The 22,135-nt window shown below is 35.4% G+C and overlaps 1 pseudogene; it reads right to left on the bottom strand.

Annotated features, from left to right (window-relative positions):
- The window catches only part of LOC135318817 (membrane cofactor protein-like), an 83,775-nt pseudogene extending 61,849 nt beyond the window's left edge, over positions 1–21,926 (bottom strand).
- Positions 21,927–22,135: the final 209 nt, after the last annotated feature.

The following is a 22,135-nucleotide window of genomic DNA, read 5'->3' as shown; positions in this document are numbered from 1 at the left end:
TCGGCATAGTATGTCTTGGACATTCTTTCGTATTAGCACATTTAAATCTGACTTAACATCATTTATGTTGCTCCTGGTGCTTTTGGTGTAGTCTATCTGAAACTGATGATTAGAAAATGATTAACAATCCCATAAGGAGAGTTGACTATGATTTTTGTTTTAATCCCAGTAATGTCTTCTCCACATAAGCTTTGTCTCACAAAAAATTAATTCCCCTCGTCTTCAAAGACGAAGAGTATCAATGTTTTCTCAGTCCTTAAGAAGTGTTTATGGTCCACAGTTTCAAAAGAGCATACCAGCAAACATAGTCACAGTGCATATTTTCACTAGGACCTTGTGAGTAAACAGGGATGATCAATGAGTATAACTTCTTCATGTATCATCCAACAAAATCATCTCTGTCCCCCTGAATATTCACAGCCCTCAACTCACCACGGTACTCTAGGGCGATACGGGGTACCAGCTTTACAGCATTTCTAAACAGGAGCTCTAATTACCATGTTAATACGAATAATTCCCCTCAATCTTTGAAAATAGTAGGACAATAGGAAACGACAAACACAAGAGAAGCCAGTAATGGAGTTGTGAGTTCCACACCTTCATTAAACAGGAAAGTAAACTCACAGCTTGATGTGACTTGAGTGAGCAGAGCCTCCCTAGCACCCTGAGTATCCTCTGCCCAGGCTCGTGCTCTACCCATTCTTGCTCTTGTCTCGTGCTTCTGCTGCTTTAAAGAGATGCCAGAGGTGCAGTCCCTAAAATCAGGAAGATAACTTCCTTCCATCACATTCAAAAAGACTCTCTAGGCTTAAGCAGAGCAGCTGATCAGTAGTCCCGGCCAGCAATCACCCAGTTCATTTCAATAGATAAAGACTTTTCCTGCCTTTCAGTGGCTATGAGATTTCCTTTGTGTTGCCAAATAAGAATGCCCAGGAGAGAGAAAAATAATAACTCTATGCGGTGGAGAATGGTGCGGGTGGTAGGAATACTGGTCTTAATGGGGGGACAACAGAAATGTCCCAGTTTGCAAAATGAAGCCAACTGGTTGCAGTCTGGGAAATGCACCACAGTCTTGGATGTGAATGTGCATAGACCCAATGCTACTAAATTAGGTGAAATGTTCCGAAAAAGAAAATAAAAGTAGACCTGGAAACATTAAGATGAGTGTAGCCTGTACATTTCAGGGCAAAAGCGTTCTGCCAGACATTACGACCTATTCTAGAAGAAGAGTGAAAAGAATGATTTTCTGTTGGCACAGATTGGGATAGACTTCAAGGGAGCTTACAGAAGAGTAGAATGCCGGTGGATTTAGCGGGTGACAACAGCTGGCCCCTCAAAAGTGTTGGAGAGAGGACAACTTACTCAACAAATGATACTACTTTGCCATTGGCTCGGTTTGGGTGGAGTGAAGAGGAACACAAGTTCGTTCCACATACCTGAACGATTTCAAATGCACCAAGGATTTAAATGCAAACAATGCAATCAGGATGCATGCTTGCAATGTTTATATGATTTCAGCATGGGGAAGTCTTGAGGATTTTAGTGGAAAGATACAACACTCATAGCCAGGAGGGAAAAGACCGATATATGCAACTATATCTTAATGTAAACTTTAGCACATAGAAGGACCGCTGATTTCAGAACAGTTCGAATGTGATGACGTATATTGAAGTCATCAAGAGTAAGGATAAGAATAAATCAAAGTACAAATCCAAACAAGACACTAAATTCAAAAAGAGTAAGTTTTTAGAAACATATGAACACAATGATACCATTTCTGTGTAAGAAAAACAGAGGAAATATCCCCCAAACTAAATGTGCAACTACACATATAAGAATTTTGATCAACAAAAACATATAGAGACACTCTAATGTATTAACCGTGGTAAATTCAGGTAATAGGCTAGAGAAAGATCAGGGGATCTAATTTGGCTCTGTGTAATTTTGCAATGATCGAACACTTAAAAAATTCTATTTGTGTTCTCCGGTATAGCTAAATATTATGCAAAGCAACCTACAACTTATAGCACAGTATAAAAATATGAAAGATAAAACTGACTAGTGAACATAAGGCAAAAATAGAAACGTCGGAGAAAAGTTCACTTCATGGTACTAGGGCTTCATTTTATAGTGTCACATCACCGAAAAACTATTTTAGAAAGCCAGGAGAAAAAGGAAGAAAGAATATAAGAAATAAAGAAATACAGAGAAGAAAAAGTTGAATCTCACTGATAACCGAAGAAATGCAAATTAAAATAAGACGTGATTTGGTAGCCATCACCTATGAAGTTCTGAACAATATTAGAAGGATAAAAGGCTACTGTACCTGGATAGTTTGGACCTGCAGGATTGGCTGAAGCGGGAGGCTTGCTACCTGCAGAAAGAAATTGGAATCAATGGACCAGCCTTATCAATACAAAATTATGCATTTCATTTTTTTGCTTGATTTAGAAAAAGACTGATGGTTTCTCAAGTAAAAAATCCACATACACCCAGAACATTGCAAGTTTACTCCCAGGAATTCAGTCTAAATATACATTTTTACACATAGGTGAAGATGTATGCATAAAATGTACAACACAACTCTGCAGTTTATAATGGAAATCCTAGTAGTGAAGTAGAAATCATAAAACTTAGTGTGCTTTAAAAGCTCTTCAAGTAGTATTATACTCCATACTTTGTATCTTTTTCTGGTCGGCATAGTATGTCATGGACATTCTTTCGTATTAGCACATTTAAACCTGACTTAACATCATTTATGTTGCTCCTGGTGCTTTTGGTATAGTCTATCTGAAACTGATGATTAGAAAATGATTAACAATCCCATAAGGAGAGTTGATTTTGATTTTTGTTTTAATCCCAGTAATGTCTTCTCTACATAAGCTTTGTCTCACAAAAAATTAATTCCCATCGAATTTAAAGACAGAAGAGTATCAATGCTTTCTCAGACCTTAAGAAGTGTTTACGGTCCACAGTTACAAAAGAGCATACCAGCAAACATAGTCACAGTGCATATTTTCACTAGGATCTTGTGAGTAAACAGGGATGGTCAATGAGTATAACTTCTTCATGTATCATCCAACAAAATCATCTCTGTCCCCCTGAATATTCACAGCCCTCAACTCACCACGGTACTCTAGGGCGATACGGGGTACCAGCTTTACAGCATTTCTAAACAGGAGCTCTAATTAACATGTTAATATGAATAATTCCCCTCAATCTTTGAAAATAGTAGGACAACAGGAAAAAGACAAACACAACAGAAGCCAGTAATGGAGCTGTGAGTTCCACACCTTCATTAAACAGGAAAGTAAACTCACAGCTTGATGTGACTTGAGTGAGCAGAGCCTCCCTAGCACCCTGAGTACCCTCTGCCCAGGCTCGTGCTCTATCCATTCTTGCTCTTGTCTTGCGCCTCTGCTGTTGTAAAGAGAAGGCAGAGATGCAGTCCCTAAAATCAGGAAGATAATTCCTTCCATCACATTCAAATAGTCTCTCAAGTCTTAAGGAGAGCAGCTGATCAGTTATCCCGGCCAGCAATCACCCAGTTCATTTCAATAGATAAAGACTTTTCCTGCCTTTCAGTGGCTACGAGATTTCCTTTGTGTTGTGAAATAAGAATGCCCAGGAGAGAGAAAAATAATAACTCTATGCGGTGGAGAATGGTGCGGGTGGTAGGAATACTGGTCTTAATGGGGGGACAACAGAAATGTCCCAGTTTGCAAAATGAAGCCAACTGGTCGAAGTCTGGGAAATGGAGCACAGTCTTGGACCTGAAAGTGAAAGGACTCAGTGCTTCTAATTGAGCTGAAATGGTCCGAAAAAGAAAATAAAAGTTGACCTGGAAACATTAACATGAGCGTTGCCTGTAGACTTGAGGACAGTAAGCGTTCTGCCAGACATCATGACCTATTCTAGAAGAAGAGTGAAAAGAATGATTTGCTGTTGGCACAGACTGGGACAGAGTTCAAGGGAGCTTACAGAAGCCTAGAACGCCGATGGATTTAACAGGTGACAACAGCTGGCCCCTGAAAACTGTTGGAGAGAGGACAATTTACTCAACAAATGATACTACTTTGCCATTGGCTGGGGGTGGGTGGAGTGAAGAGGAACACAAGGTCGTCCCACATACCTGAACGATTTCAAATGTACCAAAGATTTAAATGCAAACAGTGCAATCAGGATGCATGCTTGCAATGTTTCTATGATTTCAGCGTGGGGTATTCTTGAGGATTTTAGAAGAGAGACACACCACTCATAGCCAGGAGGGAAAAGACTGTTACATGCAACTATCTGTTAATGTGAAACCTTAGCACATAGAAGGACCGCTGGTTGGAGAACAGTTCGAATATGACGACGTATATTGAAGTGATCATGAGTAAGGATAAAAATAAATCAAATCATATTCCAAACAAGACACTAAATTCAAAAAGAATAAGTTTTTAGAAACATATGAACACAATGATACCATTTCTGTGTAAGAAAAACAGAGGAAAAATCCAGCAAACTGAATGTGCAACTACACATAGAAGAATTTTGATCAACAAAAACATATAGAGACACTCTAATGTATTAACCGTGGTAAATTCAGGTAATAGGCTAGAGAAAGATCAGGGGATCTAATTTGGCTCTGTGTAATTTTGCAATGATCGAACACTTAAAAAATTCTATTTGTGTTCTCCGGTATAGCTAAATATTATGCAAAGCAACCTACAAATTATAGCACAGTACAAAAATCTGAAAGGTAAAACTGACTAGTGAACATAAGGCAAAAATAGAAACGTCGGAGAAAAGTTCACTTCATGGTACTAGGGCTTCATTTTATAGTGTCACATCACCGAAAAACTATTTTAGAAAGCCAGTAGAAAAAGGAAGAAAGAATATAAGAAATAAAGAAATACAGAGAAGAGAAAGTTGAATCTCACTGATAACCGAAGAAATGCAAATTAAAATAAGACGTGATTTGGTAGCCATCACCTATGAAGTTCTGAACAATATTAGAAGGATAAAAGGCAACTGTACCTGGATAGTTTGGACCTGCAGGATTGGCTGAAGCAGGAGGCTTGCTACCTGCAGAAAGAAATTGGAATCAATGGACCAGCCTTATCAATACAAAATTATGCATTTCAATTTTTTGCTTGATTTAGAAAAAGACTGATGGTTTCTCAAATAAAAAAATCCACATACACCCAGAACATTGCAAGTTTACTCCCAGGAATTCAGTCTAAATATACATTTTTACACATAGGTGAAGATGTATGCATAAAATGTACAACACAACTCTGCAGTTTATAATGGAAATCCTCGTAGTCAAGTATAAATCATAAAAGTTAGTGTGCTTTTAAAGCTCTTCAAGTAGTATTATACTCCATACTTTGTATCTTTTTCTGGTCGGCATTGTATGTCTTGGACATTCTTTCGTATTAGCACATTTAAACCTGACTTAACATCATTTATGTTGCTCCTGGTGCTTTTGGTATAGTCTATCTGAAACTGATGATTAGAAAATGATTAACAATCCCATAAGGAGAGTTGATTTTGATTTTTGTTTTAATCCCAGTAATGTCTTCTCCCCGTAAGCTTTGTCTCACAAAAAATTAATTCCCATCGAATTTAAAGACAGAAGAGTGTCAATGTTTTCTCAGTCCTTAAGAGGTGTTTACGGTCCACTGTTCCAAAAGAGCATACCAGCAAACATAGTCACAGTGCATATTTTCACTAGGATCTTGTGAGTAAACAGGGATGGTCAATGAGTATAACTTCTTCATGTGTCATCCAACAAAATCATCTCTGTCCCCCTGAATATTCACAGCCCTCAACTCACCAGGGTACTCTAGGGCGATACGGGGTACCAGCTTTACAGCATTTCTAAACAGGGGCTCTAATTACCATGTTAAAACGAATAATTCCCCTCAATCTTTGAAAATAGTAGGACAACAGGAAAAAGACAAACACAACAGAAGCCAGTAATGGAGCTGTGAGTTCCACACCTTCATTAAACAGGAAAGTAAACTCACAGCTTGATGTGACTTGAGTGAGCAGAGCCTCCCTAGCACCCTGAGTACCCTCTGCCCAGGCTCGTGCTCTACCCATTCTTGCTCTTGTTTTGCGCCTCTGCTGCTTTAAAGAGATGCCAGAGGTGCAGTCCCTAAAATCAGGAAGATAACTTCCTTCCATCACATTCAAAAAGACTCTCTAGGCTTAAGCAGAGCAGCTGATCAGTAGTCCCGGCCAGCAATCACCCAGTTCATTTCAATAGATAAAGACTTTTCCTGCCTTTCAGTGGCTATGAGATTTCCTTTGTGTTGCCAAATAAGAATGCCCAGGAGAGAGAAAAATAATAACTCTATGCGGTGGAGAATGGTGCGGGTGGTAGGAATACTGGTCTTAATGGGGGGACAACAGAAATGTCCCAGTTTGCAAAATGAAGCCAACTGGTTGCAGTCTGGGAAATGCACCACAGTCTTGGATGTGAATGTGCATAGACCCAATGCTACTAAATTAGGTGAAATGTTCCGAAAAAGAAAATAAAAGTAGACCTGGAAACATTAAGATGAGTGTAGCCTGTACATTTCAGGGCAAAAGTGTTCTGCCAGACATTACGACCTATTCTAAAAGAAGAGTGAAAAGAATGATTTTCTGTTGGCACAGATTGGGATAGACTTCAAGGGAGCTTACAGAAGAGTAGAATGCCGGTGGATTTAACGGGTGACAACAACTGGCCCCTCAAAAGTGTTGGAGAGAGGACAACTTACTCAACAAATGATACTACTTTGCCATTGGCTGGGGGTGGTTGGACTGAAGAGGAACACAAGTTCGTTCCACATACCTGAACGATTTCAAGGGTACCAAAGATTTAAATGCACCAAGTATTTAAATGTAAACAATGCAGTCAGGATGCATGCTTGCAATGTTTCTATGATTTTAGCATGGGGAAGTCTGGAGGATTTTAGAAGAAAGACACAACACTCATAGCCAGGAGGGAAAAGACTGATACATGCAAATATCTGTTAATGTGAAACTTTAGCACATAGAAGGACCGCTGATTGGAGAACAGTTCGAATATGAGGATGTGTATTGAATTCATCATGAGTAAGGATAAATATAAATCAAATCGTATTACAAACAATACTCTAAATTCAAAAGAATAAGTTTTTAGAAACATATGAACACAATGATACCATTTCTGTGTAAGAAAAACAGAGGAAATATCCCCCAAACTAAATGTACAACTACACATATAAGAATTTTGATCTACAAAAACATATAGATACACTCTAAACTATTAACAGAGATTAACTCAGATAATATGCTAGAGGAAGATCAGGGGATCTAATTTGACTCTGCGTACTTTTGCAATGATCGAACACTTACAAAATTCTATTTGTGTACCCCTGATATAGCTAAATATTATGCAAAGCAACCTACATTTTATAGCATAGTATAAAAATCTTAAAGATAAAACGGACTTGTGAAAATAAGGCAAAAATAGAAACGTCGGAGAAAAGTTCGGTTCATGGTACTAGGTCTTCATTTTATACTGTCACATCACCGAAAGACTATTTTAGAAAGCCAGTAGAAAAAGGAAGAAAGAGTATAAGAAATAAAGAAATACAGAGAAGAAAAAGTTGAATCTCACTGATAAGCGAAGATATGCAAATTAAAATAAGAATGATTTGGTAGCCATCACCTATAAAGTTCTGAACAATATTAGAAGGATAAAAGGTTACTGAACCTGGATAGTTTGCACCTGCAGGATTGGCTGAAGCGGGAGGATTGCTACCTGCAAAAATAAATTTGAATCAATGCACCATCCGTATGAATACAAAATTACGCATTTCAATTTTTTGTTTGATTTAGAAAAAGACTGATTGTTTCTCAAATAAAAAAATCCACATACACCTAGAACACTGCAAGTTTACTCCCAGGAATTCAGTCTAAATACATATTTGCACATGTAGGTGAGGATGTATGCATAAAATGTACAACACAACTCTGTAGTTTATAATGGAAATCCTAGTAGTGAAGTAGAAATCATAAAACTTAGTGTGCTTTAAAAGCTCTTCAAGTAGTATTATACTCCATACTTTGTATCTTTTCCTGGTCGGCATAGTATGTCTTGGACATTCTTTCGTATTAGCACATTTAAATCTGACTTAACATCATTTATGTTGCTCCTGGTGCTTTTGGTGTAGTCTATCTGAAACTGATGATTAGAAAATGATTAACAATCCCATAAGGAGAGTTGACTTTGATTTTTGTTTTAATCCCAGTAGTGTCTTCTCCACATAAGCTTTGTCTCACAAAAAATTAATTCCCCTCGTCTTCAAAGACGAAGAGTATCAATGTTTTCTCAGTCCTTAAGAAGTGTTTATGGTCCACAGTTTCAAAAGAGCATACCAGCAAACATAGTCACAGTGCATATTTTCACTAGGACCTTGTGAGTAAACAGGGATGATCAATGAGTATAACTTCTTCATGTATCATCCAACAAAATCATCTCTGTCCTCCTGAATATTCACAGCCCTCAACTCACCAGGGTACTCTAGGGCGATACGGGGTACCAGCTTTACAGCATTTCTAAACAGGAGCTCTAATTACCATGTTAATACGAATAATTCCCCTCAATCTTTGAAAATAGTAGGACAATAGGAAACGACAAACACAAGAGAAGCCAGTAATGGAGTTGTGAGTTCCACACCTTCATTAAACAGGAAAGTAAACTCACAGCTTGATGTGACTTGAGTGAGCAGAGCCTCCCTAGCACCCTGAGTACCCTCTGCCCAGGCTCGTGCTCTACCCATTCTTGCTCGGGTCTCGTGCTTCTGCTGCTTTAAAGAGATGCCAGAGGTGCAGTCCCTAAAATCAGGAAGATAACTTCCTTCCATCACATTCATAAAGACTCTCTAGGCTTAAGCAGAGCAGCTGATCAGTAGTCCCGGCCAGCAATCACCCAGTTCATTTCAATAGATAAAGACTTTTCCTGCCTTTCAGTGGCTATGAGATTTCCTTTGTGTTGCCAAATAAGAATGCCCAGGAGAGAGAAAAATAATAACTCTATGCGGTGGAGAATGGTGCGGGTGGTAGGAATACTGGTCTTAATGGGGGGACAACAGAAATGTCCCAGTTTGCAAAATGAAGCCAACTGGTTGCAGTCTGGGAAATGCACCACAGTCTTGGATGTGAATGTGCATAGACCCAATGCTACTAAATTAGGTGAAATGTTCCGAAAAAGAAAATAAAAGTAGACCTGGAAACATTAAGATGAGTGTAGCCTGTACATTTCAGGGCAAAAGCGTTCTGCCAGACATTACGACCTATTCTAGAAGAAGAGTGAAAAGAATGATTTTCTGTTGGCACAGATTGGGATAGACTTCAAGGGAGCTTACAGAAGAGTAGAATGCCGGTGGATTTAGCGGGTGACAACAGCTGGCCCCTCAAAAGTGTTGGAGAGAGGACAACTTACTCAACAAATGATACTACTTTGCCATTGGCTGGGGTTGGGTGGAGTGAAGAGGAACACAATGTCGTTCCTCATACCTGAAGGATTTCAAATGTACCAAAGTTGTAAATGCAAACAATGCAATCAGGACGCATGTTTGCAATATTTGTATTATTTCAGCATGGGGAAGTCCTGAAGCTTCAATAAGAAATACACAACACTCACAGCAAGGAGGGAACAGATTGATACATGCAACTATCTGTTAATGTGAAACCTTAGCACATAGAAGGACCGCTGATTGGAGAACAGTTCAAATATGACTACGTAATTTGAAGTCATCATGAGTAAGTTTAAGAATAAATCAAAATACAATTCCAAAGAAGGTACTAAATTCAAAGAATGTAAGTTGTAGAAATATATGAAGATAATGATACAATTTTTGTGTGAGAAAAACAGAGGAAAAATCCCCCAAACTTAATGTTCCACTACACATATTAGAATTTTGATCTACAGAAATATATAGAGATACTCTATACTATTAACAGTGATTAACTCTGGTAGTAGGCTAGAGAAAGATCAGGGGATCTATTTTGACTCTGCGTGCTTTTGCAATGATCGAATACTTACAAAATTCTATTTGTGTACTCCTTATGTAGCTAAATTTTATACGAAGCATCCTTCATCTTATAGCATAGTATAGAAATCTTAAAGATAAAATTGACTTGTGAAAATAAGGCAAAAATAGAAACGTCGTAAAAAAGTTCAGTTCATGGTACTAGGGCTTCATTTTATAGTGTCAGATCACCGAAAATCTATTTTAGAAAGTCAATAGAAAAGGGTAGAAACAACATAAGAAATAAAGAAATACAGAGAAGAAAAATTTGAATCTCACTGATAACCGAAGAAATGCAAATTAAAATAAGGCATGATTTGGTAGCCATCACCTATAAAGTTCTGAAGAATATTAGAAGGATAAAAGGTTACTGAACCTGGATAGTTTGGACCTGCAGGATTGGCTGAAGCGGGAGGATTGCTACCTGCAAAAATAAATTTGAATCAATGCAGCAGCCTTATGAATACAAAATTATGCATTTCATTTTTTTGTTTTATTTAGAAAAAGACTGATTGTTTCTCAAATAAAAAATCCACATACACCCAGAACATTGCATGTCTACTCCCAGGAATTCAGTCTAAATATATATTTGCACATGTTGGTTAGGATATATGCATAAAATGTACAACACAACTGTGTAGTTATAGTGGAAATCCTAGTAGTCAACTATAAATCATAAAACTTTGTGTTGTCTAAATGGTTCACGTACTATTATGTTCCATAATTTGTAGTTTTTCGTGTTTGACATGTTATGTCTTGGACATGTTTGTATATTTGCACATTTTATTCTGACGTAACAGTATGTTCCTCCTGGTGCTTTTGGTATAGTCTTCCTCAAACTGATGATAAAAAATGATTAACAATCCCAGAAGGATATTTGCTTTTGATTTTTGTGTTTATCCTAGTTGTTTCTTCCCTTCATGAGCTTTTTCTCACAAACAGTTCACCCGTACTTCAAATCTAAAGGTTATGAATTTTTTCTAAATCCTCAAGAAGTGTTTATGGTCAACACTTTCAAAACAGCATATTAACAATCATCGTATATCATATTGCATATTCTCACTAGCACCCCTGACTAAACAGGGATGGGTCAATGAGTATAACTTTATATGCAGTCTTTACATATTGTCCAACAAAGGTAATCTCTTTCCCTCCAAATCTTCACAGCCCTCACCTCACCAATATACTGTAGTCGGTTACTGGGTACCAGCTTTACAGCAATTCTAAAAAGGTGCTCTAATTACATGTTAACATGAATTATTCCCCTCAGTCCTTTAAAATATTAGGACAACAGAAAAAAGACAAACAGAGTAGAAGCCAGTCATTGAGCTTTGAGTTTCACATCTTCATTAAAAAGGAAACTAGAGCCGATAGGAATGATGGTACTTGAGTGAGCAGAGCCTCCTTAGCACCCTGAGCACCCTCTGCTCAGGCTCATGCTCTACCCATTCTTGCTCTTGTCTCTTGCTTCTGCTGCAATCAAAGGGAAGCCAGAGGTTGCAGCCCTGAAATCAGGAATATAATTCCTTCCATCATATCAAAATAGTCTCTCAATACGTAAGCAGAGCAGCTGATCAGCAGTCCCAACCAGAAATCACCCACTTCATTTCAGTAAATAAAGGCTTTTCCTGACTTTCAGTGGCTATGAGATTTACCCTTTGTGCCAAATAAGAATAACCAGTATAGAGAAATATAATAGCTCTATGATGTGTAGAATAGTGCAGGTGGCAGAAATATTGGTCTTATTTGGGTGACAAAGGAAATTCCCAGTTTGTAAAATGAAGCAAACTTATTGCAGTCTTGGAAATCGCCCATAGTCTTGGACCTGAATTTGAATGTACTCAATGCTACTTAATTAGCTGACATGGTAAGGAAAAGAAAATAAAAGTTGACCTGGAAACATTAACATGAGCATAGCCTGTACACTTCTGAATAGGAAGCATTCTCCCAGACAGTAAAACATATTATAGTACTCGAGTTAAGAAAATGATTTGGTGTTGGCACAGACAGGGACAGAGTTTAAGAGAGCCTATAAAAGACTAGAATGCCTATGGATTTAACGGTGACAAACCTGGCCCCTCAAAACAGTTGGAGAGAGATAATTTATTCAACAAATGATACTACTTTGTCATTGGCTGGGGGTGGGTGGAGTGAAGAGGAACACAAAGTCGTTTAACATACCTTAACGATTTCAAATGTACCAAAGATTTAAATGCAAACAATGCAATCAGGATGCATGGTTGCAATGTTTCTATGATTTATATGTCTTTTATAAGAAAGACAAAACACTCACAGGCATTAGGAAAAAGATTGATACATCCAAGTACTTCTTAATGTAAAATTTTTGCACGTATAAATGACAACTGATTGTAGTATATTTAATAAGTTATGATGACATATATTAAAGTCATTGTGAATAAGGATAAGAATAAATTAAAATACAGTTCCAAACGACATTAAATTCAAAAAGTGTGTAATTTTCATAAAAATAAGAACAGAATGATACCATTTCTGCATAAGAAGAAAAAGAGGAAAAAACCCATCAAAATAAATGTATAACTAGACATATAAGGATTTTGATCTTCAGAAGTATATAGAGGCATTCTAAACTATTATCAGTGATTAACACAGGTAATAAGCTATGGAACGATAAGGGGAAATAATTTTACTCTGTGTACTTTTGTAATGTTCGAAAATTTACAAGTATGTACTTGTGTACTCATGTAACAAAAATTTATAAACGCAGTCTACATCTAAAAGTATAGTATAAAAACCTAAAAAATTCTAACTACTGAAAATAAGGCAAAAATATATCTGATAAAGTTCATTTCATGTTAAAAGGGTTTTAATTTATAAGTTGAAATCAATAAGGAAAATAATTTAGATTCCTAATGAAAAAGGAAGAAAGAATACAATAAATAGATACAGATAAGAAAAAGTTCAATCTCACTGATAATTAGAGAAACACAAATTAAAATAAGACATGATTTTGTACCCATCACCTTATAAAGTTCTTAACAATATAAGAAGGATAAAGTGTTACTGAACCTGGATAGTTTGGAACTGGAGGCTTGGTTGGAGAGTGAGGCTTGTAACCTGCAAAAAATAAATTTGACTCAATGCAGCAGCCTTATCAATACAAAATTATGTATTTCATTTTTTTTTGTTTTAGAAAAAGATTGATTATTTCTCAAATCAAAAATACACATACACTCAGATGTTTGCAAGTCTACTCCTTGGAATTCAGTCTAGATATATATTTGCACAAGTAGGTAAGGATGTATGCATAAAATGTACAACACAACTTTGTATTTTATAATGGAAATCCCTGTAGTCAACTATAAATGATAAAACTTAGTGTTCTTTAAATGGTTCAAGTAGTATTATATTCCATAATTTGTATGTTTTTCTTGTTGGCATAGTATTGCTTGGACTTTTTTCATATTAGCATATTTGAATCTGATTTACACCATTTATGTTGCTACTGTGCTTTTCGTATACTCTTCCTCAAAGTGATATTAAAAATATGATTAACAATCCCATAAGGAGAGTTGATTTTGATTTTTTAAAAAATCCCAGTAGTTTCTTCTCTTCATAAGCTTTTTCTCACAAACAAACACTAACGTGTATCAATGTTTTCTAAGTCCTCAATAAGTGTTTATGTTCCACACTTTCAAAACAGCAAATCAACAAAAATAGTTTATCATAGTGCATATTCTCAACAGGACTCTGTGACTACACAGGGATGGGTCAGTGAGTATAACTTCATATGCAGTCTTTATAGATCATCCAAAAAATTTCATCTCTTTCCCCCTGAATCTTCACAGCCCTTACCTCACCACGGTACTCTAGGCGGATACGGGTACCAGCTTTACAGCAGTTCTAAAAAGGTGCTCTAATTACCATGTTAACATGAATAATTCCCCTCAATCCTTTAAAATGTTAGGACAACTGAAAAAAGACAAACAGAGTAGAAGCCAGTCATTGAGCTTTGACTTCCACAGCTTCATTAAACAGGAAACTAGAGCCCACAGAAGTGATGTTACTTGAGTGAGCAGAGCCTCCCTAGCACCCTGAGCACCCTCTGCCCAGGCTTGTGCTCTACCCATTCTTGCTCTTGTCTCTTGCTTCTGCTGCAATCAAAGGGAAGCCAGAGGTTGCAGCCCTGAAATCAGGAAGATAATTCCTTCCACCATATCAAAATAGCCTCTCAAGACTTAAGCAGAGCAGCTGATCAGTAGTCCTGGCCAGAAATCACCCACTTCATTTCAATAAATAAAGACTTTTCCTGCCTTTCAGTGGCTATGAGATTTCCTTTCTGTTGCCAAATAAGAATGTCCAGGAGAGAGAAAAATTATAAATCTCTGATGTGTGGAATAGTGAGGTTGATGGAAATACTGGCCTTACTCTGGTGATAACAGAAATTTCCCAGTTTGTAAAATGAAGCAAACTGGTTCCAGTCTGGGAAATCAACCATAATCCTGGACCTGAAAAATACCCTGTAAAGCGGATGCTGTAAGTCATGGGAGCTACCTTAAGAGCTTTCTAGATGCTAGGTACTGTGCTAAGCGCTTTAAATGCACACATTTTAACTTTGCTATTACAGGTATTAAATCACTCTGTACTCAGATGTAAGGTTTACATAGTTTGCCCATGTTTACTTACTGTTGGTATCTGAACTATGGCAAATACCTTTAGAATTACTAAGTATCACAACTAAAATGACTGTAAGTATATTCTTCATCTCTTTGGTACTGTAAATGATGACTGTTTATCCCATGAATTTAAAAAATGTTTTGTAAACTATAAATAGAAAATTACTGTACCTGAATGGCCTGAAATTGGAAGTGATGTATTGAGAAGAATCAGCACTGGAAAGCAAAACAGTGTAGGACCAACCACCTGGGATTACTGCTTTCCCCTCATTTATATGAATTATGCCTCTCATTCTTGACTTATTTCAAGGTAAAAATTCCCATGCTTCAATTTACTCTGAAAAATGATTCCCATCTCTTTTTATACCTTAAAATACTGAACAAGAGGTATTAATACACCTGTGTTAAGTGCTAACATATAATGTGCTGACTCTCTAACAGCCTGCGAAACCACAGCAGCAGAATTGTATGTAAATTTTTCGTATATCTGCCATGGAAATGAATACATATCCGAGTTAAGTACTAAGTTTGCTTCTTTTCACTTATTCTTATCAATGTGAACAAAATAAGAACTAAAAAAGAAAGTTAAAAGACAAAGAAGAGACAACATTTGTACTTTTAGTACACTTCGGCATCTCAGGTTCCCACGTATCTTCACTACCACAGGACACTGAGAGGCTGCCAGTAAGCATAAATCCTTGGAGTCATTCAAATGTCACCACATCTTTGTAGGAAAAAAAAATTCTACTTTCTGTTAACATTTTTCCATTTTCAAATACTGGAAGTTTACATTTGACCAATGAAAAGTGGAAAAATTCCAGAATTAATAGAAAGCTGCTTTCACACAGAAAATACTGGTGGAAAGTTGTAATTTCCAGTGGGAGGAAAGAGGAAAGAAATGAAAGGCAAGATGTTAATTGAAAAAAACAAGAAGACTTTATTTGTGCATTTGAATTCTAGGCACAAATTTAGAGAAATCTAATGATGTTTTTCCACCTAGAACAGAATGTCATTATAGTTTATTGGCCTTCCTAATTTTTTTTTATTGCTGACAAGTTTTGAGAAAGGTCTAACTACCAGATACAAATTGAAGGTAAGTTCAAAAGCAACTTTTGATACTCTAGCTCTAGGACAGTTTTTTAAAGATCATGGTGACTCTAGTTAGAGTTCCCTGCTCTTTTAGAAAGGTAGCAAAGACTCTTTGGATTGAATACTTTAAATATTCAAACTTAAAAGTTGAAAAATCCAGCCATGCAAAATGCTTAGGCTTCATGCTGGTGTAGTTTGGTATTCCCCTCTCTACTCTACTTCTTCAGAAGTAAAACACAGGTCATGCCCTCTAGATTGACTTCAGGATTACTTTTGCAGAATTGGGGAAAAAAGAACCAAAACTAAAAAACACTGGGCTGGGCAGTAAGTTCCAGAGAACATCTTATGAGGTGAAATCTGAGCAATGGATGATGGCCAGATAACATAAAGCCTTTTAAACCAGAAGTATGTTCTTCCTCTTTTTCCTTGGATCTGAATTTCCATCAGGTATCATTTGTCTTCAGCTGCTGAACTTCCTTATCAATCCTTGTGGTCAGGTCAGCTAATGACAAATTCTTTTAGCTTTCTTTTTTTTTCAATCTAAAACTGGTTTTATTTATTTCCCCTTCAGTTTTGAAAGATTTCTTCTTGACAGAGAATTCTAGTTTAAGTGCTTTACTTTTCTTTCAACACATTAGCAGCAGCGACTGTGTTCTATTCTTCACAGTTCCTTAAGAGCAGTCAGCTTGGGTAAGGTGGGGGTTGGTGGGTATGTCTTCAGTATACTACCTTTTCCACCTCTCACTGGTTTTTCTTTCTTCCTCTCTTCCTTCCTTTTTATTCCCTTCCTTTCTCCCTTCCATGTTTTTGTTTTGCTTTGTTTTCAGTAGTTTTACCATGATGTATTTAGTTTGGTGGTTGTTTCTTAGTAAATTAGAAATTTTATTTATCCTGCTAGTGTCACTGAATTTCGTGGACTGGGTTGGTAGTGTTGTTATTTGGATCAAAGATAAATTATTTTGGCCCATATTTATTGAAATATTTTCCTATATTGCCTTCTCTTCTCTCTTTCTGAGACTTCAATTATGTGTATATTTGACCACTTGGGGTGCAATGTTATATACAAAGTACACATTTAACTTTATAGGAAATTTACAAACTGTGTTCCAAAGTGGTTGTACCCCTTTGCATTCCTACCAGCAATGTATGAGAGTTTCAACTGTTCCATAGCTTCACCAGTACTTAGTATTATTCTTTGTTTTTCTATTTAATTTCAGACAATCTAATAGGTGGTTAGTAATTACTAATAATATAGAGCAACTTTTCACATCCTTTTTTTTGCCATCTGCCTATCATATTTGATGAAATATGTCTATTAAAATTTTGCTCATTTATAAAAATTAGCTTGTTTTCTTATTGTGTTTTGAAAGTTCTTTATATATCAAAGACACAAATCAACTATTAGATATATACTTTGTAAATATTTTCTCCCAGTCTATTGGTTTTTTGTTGTTGTTGTTTCCTTCATATCTTTTGCAGTCTAGAAGTTTTGAGTTTGGAATATCCAATTTCTTTAAAGCATCTTGCTTTATGGATTATATTAAAGAAATATTTATCTGGGCCACAAATGTTTTTTTTTTTTCCCTTTTCTCTTGAAAGTGTTGTAGTTGTAGGCTTTACATAAATGCCTGTGCTCCTTTTTGAATGAATGTTTGCATATGGTACAAATGTGGGCTGAGGTTCTTTTTTTTTAAGCATCTGGGTGTCCAATTGTGCCTGTATCATTTATTGAAAAAAAATGTTTTTTCACTGAATTGTTTGTATACCTGTGATGAAAATCAACTGGACGTATATGCAAGGGTCTAATCCTGGACTCACTGTTCTGTTCCATTGCTCTAAATGGCTATCCTTTCACCAATACCAAACTGTCTTGCTTATGTGCTTTATAGTATGCTTTATACCAAGTCTTGACATCAGATATCCTCCAGTTTTTTTCAAAATTGTTTTAGCTATACTAGTTCTTTTGTCTTTCCATCTGTCATTTCAGGATCAATTTGTCAATTTATACAAAAAGGTCTACTGGGATTTTTATTGGGATTGTGTTTAAAGATTTTCAATTTGTAATGAATTGTTACTAGTATATAGACATTCAATTGATTTCTGTATGTCGATCTTATATTTTGCAACCTTGCTAAAACTTCAGTTTTCAGAATTTTCTTTGTAGACAATCATGTCATAAATGAATAGAAACTTTTATCTCTTTCTTTCCAATATATGTATGCCTTTTTCTTTCTCCAGTCTTACCAGAGTGGGTAGGACCTCCAGTACAATATTGAACAGAGTGGTGAGTATAGATACACTTCTTCTTACCTTGAAGGGGAAAGAAATTAGTCTTTTACCTCTAAGTATAATGTTGGTTGTGAGATTTCTGATATTCCTTTCATCAGGTTGAGACAGCTAGTTCCCTTCTATTCCTACTTTGCTGATAAGTTTTATCATGGAAAGATGATGAATTCTGCCAGTTGTGCTTTTTTTTTGCCTTTATTGAGATCATCATATTAATTTTTTCTTTACAGTCTCTTGATATGATAAAAAATACTGATTTTTTAAAAATTTGACCGATCTTGCATTTATGGAACAAATTTATTTGTTTATGATGCATTTTTATCTTTATATATGGCAGGATTTGGTTCATTGATATTTTGTTAAGAAGTTCTATATTCATTAAGGATATTGTTTATAATTTTCTGTCAATGTTTTTGTCTGAGTTAGGTATCAGGGTAATGTTCTCATGAAATCTTCTTACATTTCTTGAAGAGTTTGTGTAGAGGTGCTATTACTTATTTCTGCGATGTTTGGTACAATTCCCCAAGGACTCCATCAGGGCCTCAGTTGTCTCTGTGGAAAGGTTTTTAACAACACACTATATGTCCTTAATAGATATAGGACTATTCAGGTTACCTGTATCTTTGTGTGAAGTTATTTTGGTACTTTTTATCTTTCAAGGAGTTTGTCAATTTCATGTAAGTTGTCAAATTTATAGACATAAGGTTGTTTGTGTACTATTCCCTTATTATCCCTTTAAATTCTGAAGAATATTTAGTGTTGTTCTCTTTTTCATTCTTTTTTGGAAAAACTCATTCATTTTAATTTTTATACAATTTTAAAGATTGCACTCCATTTACAGTTATTGCAAAATATTTGCTATATTCCCCATGTTGTACAACACATCCTTGTAGCCTGTCTTACACACAATAGTTTGTACCTCCAACTTCCCCACCCCTGTCTTTCCCCTTCACCCCTATTCCATTGGTAACCACTATATCTGTGAGTCTGCTTCTTTTTTGTTACATTTACTAGTTTGTTGTACTTTTTAGATTCCACGTATAAGTGATAACACACAGATTTTTGTCTTTCTCTGATTTATTAAATGTCTTTTCCTTTTTTGTCAGCCCAGCTGTAGCTTTATCTATTACATTGATCTGCTCCAAGAACCAGGGCTGTTTTCATGGTTTTCTCTGTTACTTTCTCTTTACAATTTCACTGATTTCTTTCTATCTTTATAATCATTTTATTTCTCCTTGTTTTGTGTTTGTTTGCTTTTTTATTTTTTTATTTTTAATTATTTTTTTATTTTAATTATTTTTATTATTTTTTTATTTTTAATTTTTGTTTTTAGTTTCTTAAGGTAAAAATAAAAATCTCAAATCAATAAGTATTTTATGATATAAATTTCCCTTTAAGCAATGCTTTTGTTGTATCACATAAATTTTAATATTTTGATATGTCGTGTTTTCATTTTTATTTAGCTCAAAACACTTTCTAACATCCTCGTTACTTCATCTTTGACTCATGGGTTAGTTAGAAGTGTCTTGCATAATTTTCAAATATTTGGGAATTTTCTAGATTATCTCTGTTTTAATTCTACATTCATTCAATTGTGATCAGATAATGCACTCAGAATGATTTCAACCCTCTGGAATTTGTTAAAAATAACCTTACTGTCTACCTTAGAGAATGTTCCATATATACTTAGAAAGAGTATTTTCCTGTTATTCAGTGGTTGTTTTCTTTTGAGAATCAAATTCCCTCTAGCATCTCCCTACTTTATTTCAGTCTCTAGTGCTTTAAATATTGTTTTTAAAATATATTTTGTCCAGAATTTATCATTCTTATCAATGAGAGAGTTAGTCTTTTAAAATTTATTCCATCATTATTTGTAGCCAGAGCTTTCAGATGTTTTGAAATATAAGAAAAATCTTTCTTATTTTCAGGTAGTGTGTGTTGAGTTATTTTTTTTAAGAAAAATAATTGTAACTCATATATATATTTTATATATATATAATATATATACACACACAGTAGTTCACAATGTGCAAACTGGAATGCCAAAAACATCGGGGGTGAGGGCTGGGAAACCCTACAGCTAGAAATATTTCCCATTAGATTTGGCCTAAATTAAATTAGAAGTCAAGTTAACAGGAGGAGGAATCACAAATGACTGTTTTGTGTGCTTATAGGTAAAACTATTTACAAAGTGTTTCACAGTATTTAGAAATGAAGAAGGAAACATATGGAAGTATTACATTTACACTTAGAAGCATCACTGCTCCAATTGCCACGTGCAGAACAAGTAAGCTTGCTCTCTCCAACAAGTGAACATTGATCTGGTCTATTTAACAGATTACAACTATAAGTCACTTATTCTTTATATTGAAATACATTCTTGTAGCTATTGGTATATTTTCCATTTTTTATGTTTGAAGGCAGTCCACATGAAATCTCTTAAAAAGGGAAAAAAAGGGGAAATAAAGGCGAAAGAAGGTGAATGATTAAGACAGCATTAGTAAAGTCCTATAAACTACCTACAATAAATTCTTTAGGATATGATTTCTAGAAGTTAGCTGTGAATCCAGTATCCATTTAGAAGTTGCCATGAGAAAATGTATTATCCCAAATTCAAATCATGTAGCAATGAACTTTCAAGAACAAAACTCATTTTCTTAAATACCTATATAAAGTATCTACAGGAGGATAAATTAGGAGCTTGAGAATTGCGAATATTAAATACTATATAAAATAGATAAACAGCAAGGTTCTACTGTATAGCACAGGGAACTATATTCAATATCTTGTAACCTGTAACAAGAAAGAATATGAAAATAAAAATATTTATGTATATGTATGACTGAAACATTATGCTATACATCAGAAATTGACACATTGCAACTGACCATACTTGAATAAAGAAAAAAGAAGAACCTATATGAAATACCTGTATTTATCTATAAGAGCATGCTAAGTTTTGTTCTAGTCATTATAAGAGATGGAAATTTAATGGGAAAATATGTTTATGGTTAAAAATAAAAATCATTGCTAGTTGAGAAGTACTTTATGTTTTATAAATGTATCCATTTACTACAGTGGTTCACAATAATACTGAGATATTGTCTTTTTCGCTGTTATCCTTATAAGTGTATGCTAAAATTTTCCAGAATGTACAAATTATATGATTTTTTTCAACAGATTGAATCCAGATGTTTTACTTTAATCCAGATATTGAAGAGATTTGCAAAAATGTAATATGTTGCCACTATTCTCATTGTTTGTCTTAGAAAATTTTGATTATTTCATAAAAGTATGTTGTATATGATAACATATATTGAGCTTACTGTTTTTAAAACTGAGTTAATAATAAACTATTTAAAAAACTTTTGTTTTAAGTCCAATATAATGCATACCAATAAACATAACCCACATAAAGAAAAGCTCTTCGGGACTACTGTTGATTTAAAAGCATAAACCGTGTCCTGAGGCCAAAAAGTTTGAAAATTCCTGGTCTAAATTCTAAAGTGAGAATTTACTTACTTTCACATATTGGGTACTTGCCACTCCACTGTATATTATTTCCAACAACAGTACAAGTTAGAACTTCTCTTCCTTTTAAGTAATAGCTAAATGAAAAAAGAAGAGGTTACTGTTTCTTTACCAGTTAACACAACACCCATAATAAAGAAGAACATTTTTATATGGCTGTGTTTCTGCAACACAGTAGTTTGAGGGAGATGTTCCTTAAAAGACACAATATATGGAAGTGCTAACCAAATCTTCCATTTTAATCAAATAAAGAGTTTCTGCATGTGAACACACATTGGCCCAGAGTAAAATGTTTAAATTACTCTGTCATGCCTGTCAGTCTGGCCCCCTTTGCTGTCTCTGGCAAATGCATCACACATTCACTTCTATGCTTTTGCTCACACCACCCTGCTCAGTCCTTATTGAGAAGAGAGACCAGGCTCTAGAACTTGCCTGTCTGCATTTAAATCCCGGCTCTAAGACTGACTTGTTATTTGAGCTTGGGCAAGTCTCTTAATGTTTCTCTTGCTCAGTTTCCTC

This window comes from Camelus dromedarius, chromosome 21 (genome assembly GCF_036321535.1).
Source record: "Camelus dromedarius isolate mCamDro1 chromosome 21, mCamDro1.pat, whole genome shotgun sequence".
NCBI classification, from domain to species: Eukaryota; Metazoa; Chordata; class Mammalia; order Artiodactyla; family Camelidae; genus Camelus; species Camelus dromedarius.
Note: the sequence above shows the minus strand (reverse complement) of the source record. Positions and strands in the feature narration are given on the sequence as shown.